This window comes from Miscanthus floridulus, chromosome 14, assembly GCF_019320115.1.
Source record: "Miscanthus floridulus cultivar M001 chromosome 14, ASM1932011v1, whole genome shotgun sequence".
Taxonomy (NCBI): Eukaryota; Viridiplantae; Streptophyta; class Magnoliopsida; order Poales; family Poaceae; genus Miscanthus; species Miscanthus floridulus.
The window spans coordinates 23,991,902-24,012,454 of record NC_089593.1 but is presented as its reverse complement, the minus strand read 5'-3'; the positions used below and the strand labels follow the sequence as shown (position 1 = coordinate 24,012,454).

The 20,553-nt window shown below is 47.6% G+C and overlaps 1 pseudogene; it reads right to left on the bottom strand.

Moving 5' to 3' along the window:
- Window positions 1-6,402: 6,402 nt before the first annotated feature.
- On the bottom strand, window positions 6,403-12,966 carry LOC136502751 (filament-like plant protein 3; annotated as a pseudogene).
- Window positions 12,967-20,553: the final 7,587 nt, after the last annotated feature.

Genomic DNA, 20,553 nt, shown 5'->3' with positions numbered 1-20,553 from the left:
AGCCTCAGCCTCAGCAGGAGCCACAGCAGCAGCCCCCACCAGTAGAGCCGACAGAGCAAACTCAGGAGGGCCAGCAGGCCGAGGAGATAGAACAGACACCTCAGCCATAGCTTCGCCGCTCTGGTCATACCCGTGCCCCAGTTACACCAAGGGCTAACACACAGCGGAGTGGTTCTCGTCCACCGCCCAGACCACAGGGTCCGCCTCTAGTGACCCATCTTGACTTGAGGGCCGCCACAGCCAAGCAGGTTCAGTAGCTGAGATTTGTTGATTTTGAGGTATGGTTTCCGCTGAGGAGGGATGAGAGAGCTTCAGAGGGCTTCTACACTCCACTACAGGAGGATTTCTACAATGCCTATCTCAATAGTGGGGCAGTTTTCATATCTCAGAGGGTGTGCCACATTGACTCTATAGTTGTAGCAGCTAGAGAGCACATTCACCCCTACCTCACATATCTGCTAGGGCTATCAGGTTTGATTGGATGGACTGGACTATATGTTCTATCTTGGGTTCGGCAGTTCTATGCTTCCCTCTGGATTGACCCGCAGCATAGATATATTCACTTCACATTCGAAGGAAGAGACTACCGCCTGACAAGCTAGAGGGTTAGGGAGATACTGAGACTTTAGGAGCAGCCAGTTAGACTTCACGAGGTGTGCTATGGCCAGACAGCACCCCCTATACGCCCTCATGGTGGTAATGTGCCCCCTACTGACTTGGTTCGCCACTGCTTCACCGAGCCTTTCGGCGAAGGATCACGCAGGAACCCTAGTGACCTAAATCTCATTGCTTGCATATTTGAGGTTGTTATGAGGAGGACACTGCTTCCTAGGATGGGATACAAAGAGGGCTTGACATGTATACAGTTGTGGTTGATCAACTCTCTGATGCAGCAGACAGTCTTTGATATTTGGGATCTTATTCTGTCAGAGATGGAGGACACTATAGCTGAGGGCTTTAGAGGACATAGGCAATTACCTTATGCTCACTGGATCACATGGCTTATCCATAGGGCTGTCACAGTGAGGCCGCCAGAGATGCTTGCTGAGTATAGTGGTGCCACCACAGAGTTTCCTGCCTATAACATGACACAGATGATCAGGCACAGTACACCTACAGCACCCAGTCAGCCACATCGACATCCTGAGGTGCCAGAGACTATAGCCCAGCAGGATGATATTATCAGGGGCATAGCAGCTACTAAGGAGGAGGAGCTTGCTCAGCAGGAGGGTGTAGTCGTGAGCGACTCTAGTGATAGTTCTGATGATGACTACCAGCCCGTTCCTTAGATGCCTCCACAGCGACATGATCATGAGGCCAGCAGTTCTAGCTCAGCGCCACCTGCCCCATAGACAGACCCCGCTCTCCTTGCTATACTTGAGCGGATGAGGCAGGACCAGGCATGCCAGGCTCAGGAGATAGCTGCTACGTTTGCACAGTTCCAGACTCGGTAGGATGAGTTCCAGCAGTAGCAACAGGCGATCCAGCAGCAGCAGCTAGCTATTCAGCAGCAGACTCAGGCTCTACAGCAGCAGTAGTAGGCCATGCACCAGCAGCAGCAGCTCCTTGGATTTATGCAGCATGTAGTGACAGCCATTGGGGCTCCACCGACATAACCTTCGCCCCAGCTTGGTCAGGCAGCCACTACTTCGATGACTCCAGCGTTATAGCCTAGTGGGCTTCAAAGTTAGGGACAACCACCCGTGCCGTTTGCTTCTCCTACAGAGCAGGTGTCCCAGTACTTTGCTTCGCCAGCACTAGTCCCACAGTTCACACCTTTTCAGACGGGCTTCACACCGGCTGGGACGTCTTCGCTGCTTGTGCCAGAGACCACCGTGTCTAGGAGCCTTGGTGCTTCATTCAGTGAGTTGACAGGGATGCCCACTCCTCCATATCTATATGTCCCAGGTCCTTCTATAGTTGCACTTGTTACCGGAACTACAGAGACGCTCCCTTCCTCAGTGGCATCATCAGAGCCTACTATAGTCATACTAGCTCAGTCTACAGCAGCTCCAGTTCCTGATCCGACCTAGACTGCTACAGCATCACTTCCAGCTACAGAGGGTCAGACAGCTCAGAGTTCAGGATCAGACGATGATGGTGACCAGTTTCAGCTTGCTCCTTATACTTTAGTGCCCGACTCATCCGCTGCAGCCCCGCCAACTGACCCTTAGGTTTTGGTGTTTGACGCCAAAGGGGGAGAGGGTTCGAGTATGATAGTCTTAGGGGGGAGCGACTATTTAGAGGGATCTTAGTTATTATATTAGCTTATATATTACATTTGGAGTTTTTATGTGTGATACACTTTTATGCATTCATCGTGTGTTTACCTTCATGCATTGAACTATATATATGTGATAGTGATATCTACGTGATTGTGACATATGACATGTGTGGTCTCTACTTTGAAATATTTATATGTCATATCACTTGTGCAATGCTCATTTGCCTTTGCTTCCGCGTTTTACTCCGATGAAAATGAGCTTTATTACTTGTACTCATGCTTAATTCATATCTTTTGAGTACATCATGTTGGCTTGGTTCATATAAGCTCGCCTAACCCTTTTGTTCTTATTGACAAGAGCTTATATGATCCAAGCATGTTAAAAACCTCAACTCTTTCACATACTCGAGGTGGTATTGTTATCAATCACCAAAAAGGGGGAGATTGAAAGCATCTAGGCCCCCAGTAGAGTTTCGATGATTAATGACAATACAAGATTACTATGACTAACGTGTGTTTTGCAGAGGCAATTAAGTTAGGTCATGGTAATGGAGATCGATTGGGCAATCGAGGTGGTCATGCCCCTACGATGGAAATCGTTTTGATTTTCAAAGGATGGACGACAAGGTTAAGGATGGACTAGTTCTAAGTGTCGATTGGAGTTGGAGAGACACTTAGAGTAGTTTAGGACTTTGTTTTTCCTTTGGCCGTACTATTAAGGGGGGTATGGACCGATAGCTTGACCTAGGTGAGTCTAGTGAGTTAGGTATGGTGCAAACTTGTTAAAACTAGCACTAGGTAGCTCCAAGATAGCCCTTAGATCCAATGGAGCAAACTTCATTCACATATGATCGAGAGTTGGAAGTGAATGGAGGGTCAAATACTGATCGGACGCTGGCTCCGGTTTGACCGGACGCTGGCTCAGGGTCCGATCAGTTCATTTGACCAAGGTGTTTGCGTCTGGTTTGACCGGACGCTGAGAGGTCAAGTGACCGGACGCTGAGAGGCAGCGTCCGATCGACTCCAGTAAGGTTCCAGAGAGGGAAAATCACGACCGGACGCGTCCGGTCACACTATAAACACTGGAGTTTGGGGTATACTGACTGGAGCATCCGGTCAACATGACCGGAGCGTCCGGTCACCCCGTAGAGGCACATAACGGTTCGTTTTTCAGCCGGTGTTATAAATGCCACCTCCACTCATGTGTGGGGGCACTTTTGCTTATTCCAACAGCTGAGAAACACCTTAGAGAGTGCCAAGAAGAGCAAGGTCCTAGTGAGGTGATTGAGATTTGAGAATCCCAAAGAGAGCCCTCATTAGTGAAGATCAAGAGTAGTAAAGTGTGCATCCACCTTCTCATTAGGCTTATCGTGGTCAAGTGAGAGTTCGTGCTTGTTACACTTGGTGATCGCCATCACCTAGATGGCTTGGTGGTGATTGGGAGTTCGGTGATCACCCGGCGGAGCTTGTGGGTGACCCAACTTAAGTTGTGAGCGGTTGTGGGTGATTCACCGTGATAGAGTGTCGAAGAATCAACCCGTAGAGAGCACTTGATCCTTGCGCGGATCAAGGGGGAGCTACACCCTTGCACGGGTGCTCCAACGAGGACTAGTGAGGAGTGACGACTCTCCGATACCTCGGCAAAACATCGCCGCGTTCCTTCCTCTCTATTTACTTTGAACATTTACTTTGAGCATTTACTTTGTGCAATTCAACTCATGTCTTTACATTCTTAGAATTGCCATGCTAGAGTAGGATTGAAACTTAGGTTGCAAGTCTTTTGTGCGGTAGAACAATTAGAATCACTTTCTAGGCACAAGGGGTTAATTGAGCTAACTATAGGATTTAATTATTGCAAAGAAATTTAGAATTAGCCCAATTCACCCCCCTCTTGGGTATCTGGGAAGACTTTGGGTGCATGCAAGATTTCGGCACTTAAGCGGCATATGGTGTATATATATTAGCAGTATGTATTTTGGATATAATTTCCTCATTGTTACTAGTCAATTTGTTACAGACAGTCATAAAGTACGGTCGCAAAAAGAAAATACTTCATTATTAGGTTGGGAATCCATCTCATATTCCTAGCTTCTTTATTTTGTCCGAATCTTGTGCTTTCTCCTTACTCAGATCTATCGAACTTCTTTTGAGCTGTGTTGGTTCTTATATACACGATAATTAAATTATGTTGCCAATCCATGGGAGGACACAATGCAAAGGACAGATCATTGCATGAAGAGCCTTTTGTTCTTTGTTACTGGCCCCCATCATATTCCTAGCTTGTGAGTCCTTCCTACACAGATTGGCCTTCTTTTGGAAATGTAAGCTGGAGCCTAAGACACTCCATTTTAGCATCTTAAAACTTTAAACTAGTACTACTGTGATTTGGAATTCATCGGAGACACATGAAGGTACCATCACATATTCACATGCATGCAGGTTCCTTTTGTTCTTAACTTGCTGTTGCTTGTCCAATTCGTCTGTGCTCTTCATACCTAGACAAATAAACCTCTTATTGCCAACCAAAATTTGGCAGAAATTGAGTTATTCCACATTGAGGCTGGAATACCCAATGTAGTGCTAATATTCGTTATTATTCTACTAGTTTTATAGTGCCAACATGTTTTTTGCAGCTTGTGATATGTATAGATGATGAGAAGATCATATCCAAAGATTTCAGATTGACTTAACCGAAAACACAGAGAAGCACTTAAACCGGCACCAAGATAAGGTTACTATTGGGGATTCGGCATCAGATAGCACAATCCCCTTATATTTAATTACATAACCCTCGGAAGTTGTATCTACTTCGTTTGAAGGTGCCGTGGGTTCGTAGCCACGCCAAGCATCGTGTTGTTTGACATGGGTCGATGTGTAGATCTTCGGTGGCTTAAGCACTCAAAACACTTAGAGACGCGGGAGATTTATGCTTGTTTGGGCCTCTAAGCCCTACGTCCAACAATGGGTGTTCTTTGTATTAGAAATGCTCAATCTAGAGTTCTTATAATGGAGGAATAGAGAGAGAGAGAGATGTAGGGGGTAGCAGCCATTCTTCATCTAGGGTTTTCTCAGGGTTGAGTCCCCTGTCCTAAGTTCTTGTTTTCGGACTGGGGTTCAGTTCCTTCTACAGGAGCCCATGCCCCTCCCCTGGCCCTTATATACCGAGGAGGGCATGGGGTAAAAGGCGAATGGTTCTCTACCTAGGGCTTCTTGTCTCAGGCTTCGGTCTTCTTCTTCTTTTGTCTTGTAGCTCGTGCCCGACAAAAGCTACAACCACTCCCTGACGTCTCTATTGCATCCTGGCTAAACCGCCAGGTATTGTTGTCTGCCGCAACGGAGCCTTCCCTAGGTGAGCCATCTCCTAGCTTCTTTGGCATGCCAGGCTTGGCGAGGCTTCTGTTAGGCTGGGAATCTCCGCGTTGTGGCCAAGCCCTCGAGGCCCGAGCGAGGGCGTCCTGAACAAGGGTTCTGCCTTTCTTGGATCGTCCTCCTGATATTGGAGACTTCCTTGAGAGAGGGTCATCTGCGGGTGGCCGAGCCATCCCTTTTCTGCTAGAGGGTGCACGCAAGCACACTCGATGAGTGTAGCTCCTAAGCCTCCAGCTGACTCAAAGCGAGAGTTGGTCGAGGGTTAGTCAGACTGTCACATCTTTGACCTGAGGACTTAACATACCTATGTTAGGCTCTCAGCAGCATGACACCTTCGTACGAGAGGCTTCGGAGTGATTAACTTTCAGGAAGGAAGCAAAATTTTGTAGAAATTGAGATATTCCACGTTCAGGTTGGAATACCCAATTTAGCGCTAATATTCTGTATTCTTCTACAAGTTTTTGTGGTAGACTCGTGTATGTGTCTATACTGTGGGTCTAAAAAAAGGGTTTTATATGTTCTTGCCCCTTACTTTGAAGTGCAATTGTGATTTTGCCCTCATTTTTCTAACTTTATGATTTTGCCCTTCACTACCAGCAAGTCAACGCGATTTTGCCCCTGGTCTTTGTGAATTTGCCCCTGCTTTGACCATTGACTAGGGGCAAAATCACATTAACTTGCTCGTAGTGAAGGACACAATCACAAAGAAAAACGAGGACAAAATCACAACTGCACTTCAAAGTAGGGGCAAGAACACAACCAGGTTTGCATTTTGCAGCAAACGACCGCCAGTAAGACCTCATCAAGCAGGCTATAAAAACTGCGCTTGCTGGAACGGATGTTCATCACACAAATCTAACCATCAGTTTCTGTAATGTACATCGACCTACCTACACATATGGCAGCATCCATGGACTGTTTGTTAGTATGACATCTGGGTAGCCTTTTTTTTCATCACCTTCTACTTGCTCTTTTGCTCCTGTAACTGCTAAGAGTCGAGAGCCCCCCTGCGAATACTGACATCTCCGAGGGTGGGGACGAGGGCTGGATTGATGGGAGTGGAGAAAAGAAGCTTGTGTTGTTGTTTGGAAGGTCAAAGTCGTATAAGTCATCCGTAAACATAGCAAATTCAGCATCATCGTTTCTGAAGTCCAGTGGCAATGGCATGTCCCTGCTGGATTCAAGCCTTTCAGGCTCCAGCACCACACTGTCGAGGTCTGTCAGTGATTTGATTTGACGCTCCAGAGAAGCAATTGTCTTCTGGCACTCTGCGAGCTTCCCAGCTGCGTTAGCAAGCTCCTTCTCCTACAAAAATGACAACATTTTGACTTGAATTCAGTGATGCTAATGGTCTTGTTTGTCCAATTGTCCTCTGAAATGATATGCTTAAAGTACTATAAATTCATACGGGTCTATTAGGTTCAGGTGCTATAGAAAGGGAAGAAATTTACCTTCTTAACCTTCAGATCTCCATTCGAGTTTGCGAGCCGCCAGAGCTTTGCATCCCGGCTATCTCTTGACAACTGAGCCTCCAACTTTTGGCATTTCTGTTCGTACTCTTCTGACAGCAATCTCTCCTGCTCGATCTCCCTATGGAGCAAGCTCACCTTGTTTGTCAATTTTATGAGTTCCCTATCTGCTGTTTTAAGTTTATGCTCCATAGCCATCCTATCTGACTGCAAAGTCTCCTACATTGGCAGTGAATTCGTCTGTTAACGACATCTGCTCCTTGAGTTTTGCTTCCAATGACTCCACCTTCTGCCTGAGAATTTTGGCATCCTGATGTGCTGACTCCGCTTCCGACTACCAACACCTTCTTTACAGCCTCTAGAGCTTCTAGCTGCATCTGGAGCTCTGCAGAAAATGCCTTCTCCTTTTCCACATCGTGCTCAAGTGCAGTCACCATGTCACGCAGTTTTGCAGCTTCCGAGTTCACTAACTGGAGTTGTTCCTCTAATGATTCTTTAGCAGACTCCATAGAACGAGCTCTCTCTGCTTCAATCTTCATCTCTAACTGTGCTGAGAATTCCTCATGAAGTGTCTTCTCCTTCTCTAACTCACTCTGTAGTTGTTTTGTGATCTCTTCCAGTTTCTGTATTTCAGTGTTTGCTGAAGACAGCTGTGCCTCCAAGGATTCTTTAAGAGCCTCAGCAGTTCTTGCTGCTTTAGTTTTCACTTCTATGTTTACTGCAAGCTCTTCACGCAATGCCTTCTCTTTTTCTACCTCATCCTCGAGTGCTTTGACAACATCTCTAAGCTTCCCTGCTTCAGTATTTGCTGAACACAGCTGTGCCTCCAATGATTCTTTAACTGCATCGACAGCTGCTTCAACCTTTGTCTGTAACTGTGCTGTTAATTCTTCACGCAAGTGCCTTCTCCATTTTTGACTTCATTCTCTAGTGCCTTGACAAGGTCACGCAGTTTCCCCATTTCAGTGTTTGCTGAACACAGCTGTGCTTCCAGTTCTTCTTTAGCATTCAACATGGCTTCTGCATTTTCTTTCTGTTGCACAGAAAGATCTCTCTCAGACTGAACTCTCTCTTCCAGTGATGCCACAGTCAGGCGAAGCTCTGTAGCTTGTGCTGACATCAATTCTAACTGTGACTCCAACTCTTTCTGCTCTGCATTTTCCTCCGATGAAGCTACAGCCATAAGTAGTTCCTCAACTTCTACAGATTTGGACTCCAACTGCAACTCCAAAGCCTTCCTCTCAGAGTCCAAACGCTCCACATCTTCCAAAGCAGAAAGTTTGGAGTCATTTGCTGATTCCAACTGCATCTGCATTTCGACCAGCCTGTTCTTTGCTGCCACTAGCGCATCACAGGAAATGTCAAGCTGATTTCTAACCTCCATAAGTGCCATCTCAAGCTCCCTTTTCTCGCTTGCAATTGCTTCAAACTTTTCCTGCAAATCTGCGACCTTGTTTTGCAATTCTTCAGTTTCGACTTTCAAGGAGCTGCTTCTTGCGACAGCCTAGTCAGAATCTGTTTCCATTTCAAAGCTAGAGCTTGTGCCGTCTGATTCAGGCAATGCAGCTAACCTTTCCATCTCAAGGAAATCATCCATTATGTCAATCTCAACAGGATTGTTCACAATATTTCTTGAACCATCCTTGCCATTCTTGAACTGATCAAGCTCAGCAATTAAAGCCGATGCCCATGAGTCAGAATTTTGCAGATCATTATCAACACCCACCATATGCTCCCCATGGTCGGACTGGCTGTCAGTCAGTGATTCCATGCAGCAATTGTTTTGTGTAGACCTAGAATTATTGATCAGTGTTGTTTTCCGTGTTAGATGCTGTAGCCTGCGGCATTCTGCCTCAACCCTGGCAATCTTTTTAACACTTTCCAAGTGTTGTTTACTTGCTGTCTCCGCTGCTTGGTTGCTCAGATCTCTTTCCAACATTAGTATCTTCAGATCCTTGGACTGTACCAGAAGTTTGGCCTTGAGATCTATATTCTCTTATCTCAATTGCCTGAAGCTTGGCCTTAAGGTCCAAGTTCTCTCTCTCAATTGCCTGAAGCCTTTCTTGTAGATCATGCTGTAATAGCATGGAAGATGACGCTTCTGATCTGGTCACTTCCAGCCGCTTTTTTAGCTCTGCGATATGGTTTTGGAGCTCAGGCTTTTCAGACTGCGGCACCAGAGATTTGGAAACTATTTCACGGATTTTGTCCTCTTGTTCTTCCCTTGCCAGCCGCAGTTGCCTGACGCATTCCTTGAGGGCCTCATCTAGGTCGCTGACTTGATCCTGGAGAGAAGCATTCTTCTGACAAGAAGCTTCAAGTAGCCCCTTCAGAGTAGTAACTTCAGCTTCAGCTTGTTCCCAACCTACCAGAAACAAGATTAAGAGAATGGCTACATAGGATGAAAGCAAACTTCTCACAGTCACACATGCATTTTTTGCGACACTCACATGCAAATTTAAGTTTGCAATTCATTACTAGAAAAAGGATGAAATGGATCTAACTGTACTCTCACAATGACTTTATAGGTTCAATTATAAAAACAAAATATTTTTAGCACTCACTTCGAGAGAATTTATTAAGGAACAAAAAAGTTACCTGCAACAGCCTCTTCTGTGACTTTAGCATGCTGCTTCACCAAGTCTTCTTTTGCTCTGATGGTCGAAAGCGCAGCAGAAAGTTTGTAGTTCAAACTCTCCAAGGTCTCCTTGATCTCTTCATCTCTAACATTGGAGGATACATGTTGTTCTAATGATTGACCATGCTCTGGATTAAAATTGTTCAAATTGACCCCTGCTGCTAGCTTGCCATTCAAGGATCTTGCTGCTCCAGTTTCTTGGCTGTAATCATACTTACTTCCTGAAGAGGCTCCAGGGGATTGAGATTGACCCTGAAATCGCAAAACATTATCTGAGATGGGACTTAAATCTCATGATTCAACTGTTTAACATATATACCAACTATTTTCATAGAAAAAAGGTGAATCATTCATTGCAGCATTCAAACTGTGTCCCAGAGCTAGCACTAGAAGTTATCTATGTCTAGACTAAGTTAAAAATCCTTAGCTGACATACTCGTCACCATTTGAGTGGTCAAATCATTCACTGAATGCAAAGATTTTGATTGTTAACAAAAAATACATTTAATGGGATTGATGTTGTGTAACTTAATACCCTAGGGAAATTTAAGTCAAACTGTCAAATAAATGTCACTTCCGAGACCTAAATCTATTTACTCAATAATTCATTGTATCCCTTTTGCCAAAGCTAGCTGGCTAAATCATGTGGCCAAAGAAAATTATCAGATGGTACTAATTCCATATGTTCATTGAAAAGAAAAGGTGGCATTCTCATCTGGTAATTCAACAGTTTTAAAGGCGAAGAGAGACAATAGGCTGAAAAATAAGACTGAGCAAAATCTGCATTAATCCCTCAAATGTGTTCATTGCTTATTTTGTATTGGGAAAAAAGTAAAAGAAAAATTTAAGAAGATCCAATAGCTGATCATTTTAGCAAGGGTAACGAAATATGAATTTCTTATAGTTAGAAAACACATGGATCATGACTAAACACTAAGCAGTGTATCAACCAGCCAAATATCAGGGTGAAAGGTAGCAGCAGATCAAGTTTACAGAACTCCCACTTGAGTTAATTAACCTAACTAATAGACAACTACCAATGAGTTCTAGCATCAGTAGAACTAAGGAAATTACCAATGATTACCCAAATATTAGGAAACTTCCTCCCTAGGAAATTCTAGTGTCATACAACTGAAAAGAACTACAATTCTAAAAAAATTATGGTAAACTCCTAATACATTATCATGAAGTAAAAAAGTAATAGCTGAGACCAAACTGTACTGATGAAATAAAAAAAATGTACAGGACACAAATTAAGGCATGGTGCTGAACCTGATCATCAGAGCACTGCTCGGAATGTGACGACACAGACAGAGAGCTGTCACTACCCCCGGGGCTCTTATCCGACGACTTGCGCCTCCAGAGCCAACCCGCACGATCCATAACCATGAACCACTCAAAAGATCAAAAGTGGTTCTTCTGCTTTCTCCCTCTTTGGGGCTATCACCATGTGCAGGTCTGAGAGATCAACACTTGGCATTGGAGAGACAGCTGTGCATCATAAGCAGAGATGTTGATTACTACTATGAATAAAAAAATGCAGTATAAATTATCACTTGAGAAAAAATGATAACAAATTATGAAAAATGCAGTTCTAATTTGTATAACAGAAACTGTGAAAGGTAGAGACTATTGGAATTAAATATTAGTACGATGATGGTCCAAAGGCAGATAGCAGCTGATCCTTCTCTATCAGAATATTTTGTGAACACGTTGATACAACATAAGCATCCAAATTCCGTGGTCCGGATAGAATGAGGCTAAACAAATACTAGTATGCGTGCTCCACACATCTGTTGAGGAAGAGAAGGACATCTCGCCTAGGATGATTCAACTTGGAAAAGAAAATCAGGAGAGAGAAAATTGGTCCCCGTCAACATGTGCAGCAAACCACCGGCTCCTTTCTTTAGCAAAACTTGGTAGCATTTTCATACACACTGACACTGCTTATCATCAACACGAAACCCGACCACGGTAGAGTAGAATCTCAGAAAAAACAGGCGACGCCCCCCCACCAAAAAAAAATGCAATGGGCAGAACTCCCAAGGACCAAAAATATATCACCGAAGAACACCAAAGAAGTAAAACAATTTGCAGGCATTGCTGTAAAAGTAGTATTAGAAACATTAAATTTTTCTCAAGTACGCCCCTGTCGCATCAGAGCAATAGTGGCAACAAAAGGTTAGTACTCGCGAAGAGCTCACAAGTACAATTAGTAGGGAAAAAAACGTAATAAACTTGTGGCCACCGACTACTCCCGTTCCCCAGCTGAAGAGGGAGGCAGCAGAGAAATCAAAATCCACCGGCGGCGAACATAGAGGGAGGCGCGAATGAAGGCAAAATCATTGAGCACATGGCACGGTCTGAAATCAATCACCTACTAAACCCCCGAGAGGAATCCGCCGCCAATCGATTCAAAATCCCATCTTTCCCGGAGCCGAACCCAACTTCAGCGGAGAAACCGAGCGAGCGACGGAGAGAGAGAAAGAAAACGCGGGGGCGCTTAAGGAAACCGAAACCCCATGGAGGAGGAGCAGTACTAGATACGGAGTAATAAGTGCTAGTACAGCATAGCGAGCGAGCAAGAAGCAAGGACGATTGGGGGAGAAGCCATGAATGGCGGCATTGATATTCATAGATAGGAGTACCTGGGCGGAATTAAACGGGTGCACGGAGAATGCCGCGCATCACAAGAGCGAACGCACAAGGACACACCCTCGCTCGCTCGTTCTCCGTGAGAGAACTGAACTCAACTCACGAACTCAGTGCCTCCCTCTTTCTCTCTCCTCTACCTCCCTATCTCCGCTTTAGGTCAGTAGGACAGCGCGGCGCAGGTGGGATCGGAAAAGCGGCATTGCCCGATGCCCGGCCAGCTCACTGTCTGCTCACAGGACGGGAGAAGAGAGAGGGGAGAAGGGGAGGAGAGCGCAAGGAACAAGCAAAGGCGGACAAGCGCCCAAGAACACGAGCTGGGGAAGGGGAAAAAGGTGAAAGGGACTACTAGTTACTAGCGGGCACCACCGCACCGCACCGCACCTGCGGCTCTCCTCTCTCGCCATGTGAGGGGGTGGAGTGGAGTCCACAGGCAGCACAGCTGAGCGAGCGGCTGCAGGTACGGCGGGGCCGGTGGGGGAGCTCTGCTCGGCTCGGAATCGGATCTCCTTCCTCCCTCCTCGAATGCTCTCGGGCCTCGAGGCGACTGGAGTGGAGACGTGGAGTGGCGTTGCGCGCGTGCGATGGTGCATCGGAGCGAGCGATAAATGCGAGGATCCAAAGCCGCCACCTTTTCTCCCCCGCATCCGAAATGAGCCAAGAAAAAAAAGAGAACAATGAAGTGGAGTACTACTAGTAGTAGTACCAGTACTAGCAGTAGTACGTACCGTCGATACGGTCGGAATACTAGGCGGCGCCATTGGCGTCTTCCTCCTCCTCCTCCGTGCTCGCTCTGCTCAGCGCTCCTGCTCCTTCCCTTCCCGCGCGGGGGCCTCAAATCCACAAGCAAAGCAAACCAGCAGGCCACCTGCTGCTGTGTGCTTTCCTCTCGGCCCCCCTTCTCCCTCTCCCGGACTCCTAGCTCAGGCGCTCAGCTGCCTCAACAGTCGACTGCATTGAGTTGAGTACAGTTGCAGACTGGTAGTTCTGCTAGGAATGTGTACACCCCTCCCTAAAATTCAGGTGGCATCGAATGTTTGATATACGTATGGAGTATTAAATATAAATTAATTACGAAACTAATTATATAACTTGCGACTAATTTATGAGATGAATCTTTTAAGCCTAATCAGTCTATGATTTGACAACGTGGTGCTACAGTAAATATATGCTAATGATAGATTAATTAGGCTTAAAAAATTCGTCTCAGAAATTAGCCTCCATCTATGTAATTGGTTCTGTAATTAATTTATATTTAATGCTCCTTATTAGCATCTAAATATTCGATGTGATATAAATTTTAGGAGCGACTAAAGAACCAAACATTCCCTTAACTTTTTATCATTATAAGGGCTTTGGTTCCAAGCTTCTAAAATTTGTAGGAGCTAAAAGTTTTAGGAGTTTTTATGAAGCTACCAAAACCTTTTAAAAGAGTATTTGGTTCTATCTTCTAAAACTAACTAAAAACAATAAATACGATAGCAAATAGACCATGCAACCCTTCTCTTTAGGAGCTTTTAGTGGGCAGGGCAATAAAGGAGGGGTAGTGGAGGTCTAGGATGGATTTTAGAAGCTTTTAGAAGGGGTGGAGCTCCTAAAATTTTTAGCCCCTCCTAAAGTTTTTAGAAGCTTTTTAGGAGGAGGTGTTTGGTTCTTTAGGCAACTATTTAGATTTTAGCTCCTAAAATTTTTAGGAGTAACCAAACAGGGCCTAAGAATTGGCACCTCCTGAGATCTAACGGCTAGCAACACGAATTGGGCACGCAACGAAAAGAAGAGATACATAATTACCACTTTTGTACTCGTGGCATGACAGCGCGTCAGTTCAGGTGGATTCGAGTCAGCATGGGGATGGCAAATAACCGTGGCTGCCCCTGCCCGCTGCTACTCCCACGACCCCTGCTGCTGGAGAAAATGATTGAGCTCGCCATGGCCGCCATGCCGAGTCACACCACCACCGCGACACTGCCGAAAACGTAAATGGACGCGTGGCAGTGGAGACGACGGTGGAGGACGATGGAAGCAAGACTGCTACCCATGCCGAGGAAGGTGGCGCTGCCGCTGCATTGTCGGCAACGACGATGACATCCGCATGCAGCAAGCAACTGCAGGGTGATGGCGTCGGGTGGAGGAACGTCGGGAGGCCGGCGGCGGCGGTGCAGGTGCTGCTGCATTCCAGGTTGGCGCGGCAGTTTCTGGCAGTAAGGGTGGTGGGGACGAGCTCGCCATGGCCGCCGGCGTCGAGCTCGCCATGACCGCCGGGGCCGAACTCGCTAGGGTTGTCTGCGTCGGCGCTGAGCTCACCATGGCCGCCGGGGACGAGCTCGTCGGGGCAGTCTGCGTCAGGGACGAGATCCCCATGGCCACCGACGTCGAGCTCGCCATGGCCACCGGGCCCGAACAAGCCGGGGCCGTCTACGTCGGCGCTGAGCTCGCCATGGCCGCCGGGGCCGAGCTCACCCGCGGCCGTGCTGCGCTCGCCATGGCCGCTAGGACCGAGCTCGCCCGTGCCTAGGACACTCGGGCTGACCTAGCTGGGGCAGTCTGTGCCGGGGACGAGCTCGCCGGGGCAGCAAGCGTCGGGGGACGAGCTCACCATGACTGGGGCCGAGCTCCCCATGGCCACCGGCGTCGAGCTCGCCATGGCTGCCGGGGCCGCACTCGCTGGGGTCGTCTGCGTCGGCGCTGAGCTCGCCATAGCCGCCGGGGCCGAGCTCGCCCGCGGCCGTGCCGCGCTCGCCATGGCCGCCAGGACCGAGGTCGTCCGTGCCTAGGACACTCGGGCTGTCCTCGCTGGGGCAGTCTGTGCTGGGGACAAGCTTGCCGGGGCAGCATGCGTCGGGGGACGAGCTTGCCATGACCGGGGCCGAGCTCCCCATGGCCCACCGGCATCGTGCTCGCCATGGCCGTTGGGGCCACACTCGCTGGGGCCGTCTGCGTCGGCGCTGAGCTCGCCATGGCCGAGCTCGCCCGCGGCCGTGCTGCGCTCGCCAGGTCTGAGCTCGCCCCTCTCCCATGGCTGGAGCTCGAGTAGAGGCCGTGCTCGCCTTTGCCAAGGCCTTGCGTGCGCATACAGCGCGAGTAGAGCTCGCCCTCGCCATCGGTGCCGAGCACGCCCGCGCCGGCAAGCTCCCGTCCAGGTCCTGAGCGACCACTGTGTCCACCTTCTTCTTCTTCTTCTTCTTTTTATGAGAATGCACCGGCTTGGTTAGCAGCATAGGCCAGGGGCAGCCGCGGTCATTTGCCACTCCCGTGCTGACTCAGATCCCACCCGAACTGACGCGCTGTCGTGCCACGAGTGCAAAAATGATAATTCTGTATCTCTTCTCTTCGTTGCGTGTCAAATTCATATTGTCAGCCGTTAAAGTGAGATCTCAGGAGGTGCCAATTCTTATAATGGTAAAAAGTTAAATCTTGGATTAACAAGCAACAGTAATGCATTGTTCCTAACCGCTGCTGCCTGCATTAGTCGTTAAAGATTCGCCTGATTGCGAAATTGCAGCGACGGGTTAACTTACGGGACGCGGGGACTCCTGTCCAAAATTCTTTTGGCATGACATGTTCTGCTTTCTCTGGACTTTGTTTTTATTCTTTTTATTGGAGACGTAACGTAAGCTTTTGTTTTGTTTATCTTTGAGACGAAACGTGTAAGCCTTGTGTTGTGCAGACGAGCGTTGAGACTTTGGAGCGCAGGCTGCACCGCCGCAGGCAGGCGCGGAAACAGGCACTGAGCAGAGGATCCGTCGGTCGGTCGGTCGCCACGGCCAACGGAGATTTTTTTTTTTTAATTTTAACCCTTTTTAATATAATTTTAAATCTAACACTGTCGATTTTTTTAAACTAACATGGCCGCACCTATTGTCCTGGCGCGGCCAAATGTCTGTGCCGCGCCATGCATGGTGGCGCGGCACATGGCTAACATGGCATGGGCCGGCTTGGGGCCCGATGACGTGGCGGGTCCTGCCACGTCACCGACCTTGGCACGGCAGTGCCGCGCGCCTGATTCGTGGTGCGGCTGGACCAGATATATACCGCGCGCGAGCCCGCCCGCCTGTACGCACCCCTGCCCTGCCTGCCCGAACGCCGCCGCCGCCGGCGGCCGCACGTGCCCCGCCGCCAGCGCCCTGCCTACGGCCGCACGCGTCCGCGCCCGCCCGGCCTCGCCTCGCCCCGCCCGCGCCAGCACAGCCCGGCCTCGGCCGCTCGCCCACGCCGCGCCCGGCCACTCCCGCCACGCAGCGCCCTAGCCGGCCGCGCCATGAACGCCGGCGCGTCAAGGCCGCCCGCTCCTAAGGTACCTCCCTCTCAATTTCATATGTTTTTATTATTATCTAGTATAGTTAGTATTTTTTTATCCCTATGGTACCCCACGTGCCTTCGCAATCCTCGAGCGACCAGCGCAGAAGCAAAAGAGTTGATGATGGTCTGCTAGTGCTAGCATTTTTAGGAACATGTAGGGGCATTGAGGCTATTTTCATTGACTATTAGTGTAGCGTACTAATATTTATGATATATAATGGGTACTATTACATTAAGCATGGAGTATACTTTTGTAATAAACTTATTAGAAGATACAAATATTGATATCGTTTTTTTAGTTTTGATCAAACTTAAACATATTTGACTACTCGAGAAGCAAGATGTGTATTTATTTTGAGACGGAGAGATTACTTGTAATTTTAGAACCAAAGTTTTATATGGATTGATTATTTATTTATTATCTAGTATAGTTAGGATTTTGGATTTAGAGATTTAGGCTAGTTAGGTTAGTGAATTTATTTGTGAACTTACTAATGTTAACTTGAATTTTGTTAATTTGAATACTCTAATGCTTTGTTTATCAATTTATAACAGGATGGCTCCTTCCACGCAGCACCCGTTGTACCCTATTCTTGAGGTGGAGTACGACGACCAGCACCGAACACACATTTTGAGTGACAACGATGCAGATGTGTCCTTGCCTCATTTGAGGCCCCGCACTCACACCAGGGCGCATCAGTGGGACGAGCGTTATACGTCGTACATACGGCGTGCCGGCTTCCTCGAGCTTGTCCGTGTTGTCAACCACGGTCTTTCGCCCCTTGACCCAGCACTACTTACTGCAGCTGTAGACAGGTGTGAGTGCATTCTTTATACGTAAACTTTCTTGTAACAAATTAGAGTCAACTAACAGTCGTTCTATTCTTATAACAGGTAGAGGCCTGAGACCCACACGTTCCACCTACCTTGTGGCGAGATGACCTTAACGTTGCAGAACGTGAAGGCTATTTTAGGCCTTCAGTTGGGGGGACTTCCAGTGACAGGGATATTTGACAACGATCACTAGAGGGAGCTGGTGGCTTAGTTTACTGGTTTTCTTCCACCGGATGATGATGCTTCCAAGAAAAATAAGTGAGTAATTCAAGCCTATTTAATACTTGTATTGCTTTACAGCTAGCATCGGGTCTTATTTTCTTTGATCAATTACAGGAAAAGTTTTGGTGTTTCGTCGTCCTGGATCACAGAGTGCTTTGAGTACTTGGACCCACAAGCTGAGGAGGCACAGATCGATAGGTTCGCTCGAGTATGGCTCTGGCACTTTCTTGGTGCTTTCCTCTTCCCAGACGCCTCGGGCAACACCATCAACTGGATCTTTCTTGACATACTTCGCCAACCGTGGGAGAACATAGCGGGTTACAGCTGGAGCAGCGCAATCCTGGCATGGATGTATCGACAGCTATGCGTTGCTTGCCGTCGCACCTCAGGATATGCGAACCTTGAGGGTTGCTCCTACCTAGTCCAGGTTTGGTGTTGGGAACGATTGCCTGTTGGGAGGCCCCTTAATAATGGTTTACCGGTAAGTACTTCGATTCATTATATTCTTCCAGGCAGTTAGATATGATGAGATTATTTGTTGCTAATTCATTATCGTGTTCAATGCAGCAATTGAACGGGCATGATACACTCCCTACAGCTCTATATATCTGGACAGAAGCACAGTTAGTTAGAGGGAATACGTGGCACAAGACAGGGAGTATACGGACGGTCTCGGCGTCCTGACACAGCACCAGGTTACGCTCTCTATACTATCATAGCAGTGTCTTCTTCGATGTACACTATATCACAACCTAACACAATTACGAAATTTTCGGTGTTTTGGTGTCCTTGGGATTCTCTGGAGCTCCAGGGCTATCTGAGTCCTGTCACTAGGGACAAGTCACACGAGTATAGCTGCGACGTCCCTCTTATTTTCTTCCATGTGGTCGAGATTCACTTGCTCATCCGGGTCTACAGACAGTTTGGAAGAATGACAGGCTGCCCACCACCGCTTTACTCCACCAATCAAGCATTGCACGGGTGCGTTATCGATTAATAACAATGCTACAATTCAGAGGTGTGTTTGGTACAACTAACATCATTTTGTTGCAGGTTTGACCATAGGAAGAGGTACAAGACCAAGGATTGGCGCGTGACACACAGCTCGTACATCCATTTGTGGTAGACCAGGGTACCACATGCGGTCCTTGCGGGTCCTCCACACGACCAGTACACCTTCGATGAGTACCTATGGTGGCTTTATAGGTCTACGAGGACACATATCAAGCCCCCGTATACTAACGTGGTGATTGACGAGGACTCGGAGGAAGATATCATCGAAGATATATATGACATTACCACTAGGGAGGACCAATGTTTTCAAGACGTCCGATTAATCACGACTAATCATCTTGGACGGTTGGAGCTACTCGACCAGGGCCTCCGACTCGACCAGACCGTCTAGGAAATTGGACATCCGATTAGTCGTCGTCTAGTCATGATTAATCGTCCGTCTAGGCTGTGTGGGCGTCCAGCCAGAGAGTGGGCTGTATCTCAGAGTTGGGCCTATCTAGTTGTCTTATATTTTGGCCCAAGCTCATTAGGGTTTCTCTTCTTTCCTACCCCTCACTCCCTCAGCCTCTCACTCACTCAGAAGTCAGCAGAACACACTCACTCCTCTCACCTGTCCCGTTCAGCAGCAGCAGCCGCCTTCATTGTTGCAGTTCTGTAGCTCCCTCTCCTCTCCTCCCTTCCAGTTCCCAGCTGCTCCCTCTCCTCCCTCCCTTCCAGCTGCCTCCCTCTTCCTTGCGGCTGCTGCTGCAGGCGCGCAGGCCTGCAGATCTAGCGGGTGCACAGGTCCAATTGTGCAAGGTAGGAGGACTGCACGACAAAGATGAGTTCCTCCTCCTCAGGTCAGTCATCAGTCATCACCTCCTCGTTCAAGCTTGATGCTCTACCTGTGCTTGAAGCTTATGCTCTCTTTCTCTATGTACTTGTGTAGATCTGGATCGACAGCGGCAGCGTGCAGTGGAAGTGTACATGTCTGAAGCCATTCAAGGAGAAGTTGGTTCTGCTCTAGCCTCCTCAGTTGCCTCAGGCTTAGCTGTTGCTGGTTCAGCATCCTCAGCTGCTCCAGATGTTGCATCTCTTATTGAGAAGGCCATAGCAAAACTACCTCCAGAAATGGCTGCTGAAGCCAAAGATCCCAAGAGGAAGGCCAAATCTCAAAACCCTGGATGGAAGTATGGGTGGTGGCCAGATATTGCAAAGAAGGACGGTGTGCAATGTATTTTTTGTAAGAAGATAACTCCATCAGGAATCAGTAGGTTCAAACAGCACCTTGTTGGAGGTTATGGTGATGCAATTAAATGTGGAAGTTGCCCTTAGATTATTGCCAGAGAGATGGATGCTTACATCAATAAGCATACAAGGTCTGCAGTTGTGGTAGTTCTTGAAGTTCAACAAGATTCTGAAGAGGGTGAAGGTGATGAAGTTACTAAAGTTGAACCAGAGAAAGTGCCTAGTTCTGGGACAAAAACCAAGCAGAAGCAAGCACAAGAAAAGAAGAAAATAGCTCAAGCTTCTATCGCTGCCTATATGGCTGCTGCTGGTTCATCTAAACCAACAAATCAAAAGAACGCCAAGTCAGTTGTTGCCATGCTTCGGAAGACACCAGAAGAGGTAGTTTCAGAAAGGCACAAATTCAAGACTTCTCAGCCTACTCTAGAGCATTGCACAAAGAAAGAGAACAAACAAGTTGTTGATGACCATGTAGCTGATTTCTTTTATGAAAATCGTATACCATTCAATGTCATTAACTCAAGAAGCTAGGAGATTATGCTTGAATCAATTGGACAGTATGGACCTAGGTACCGCTCACCATCCATGCATGAAATTAGGGAGCC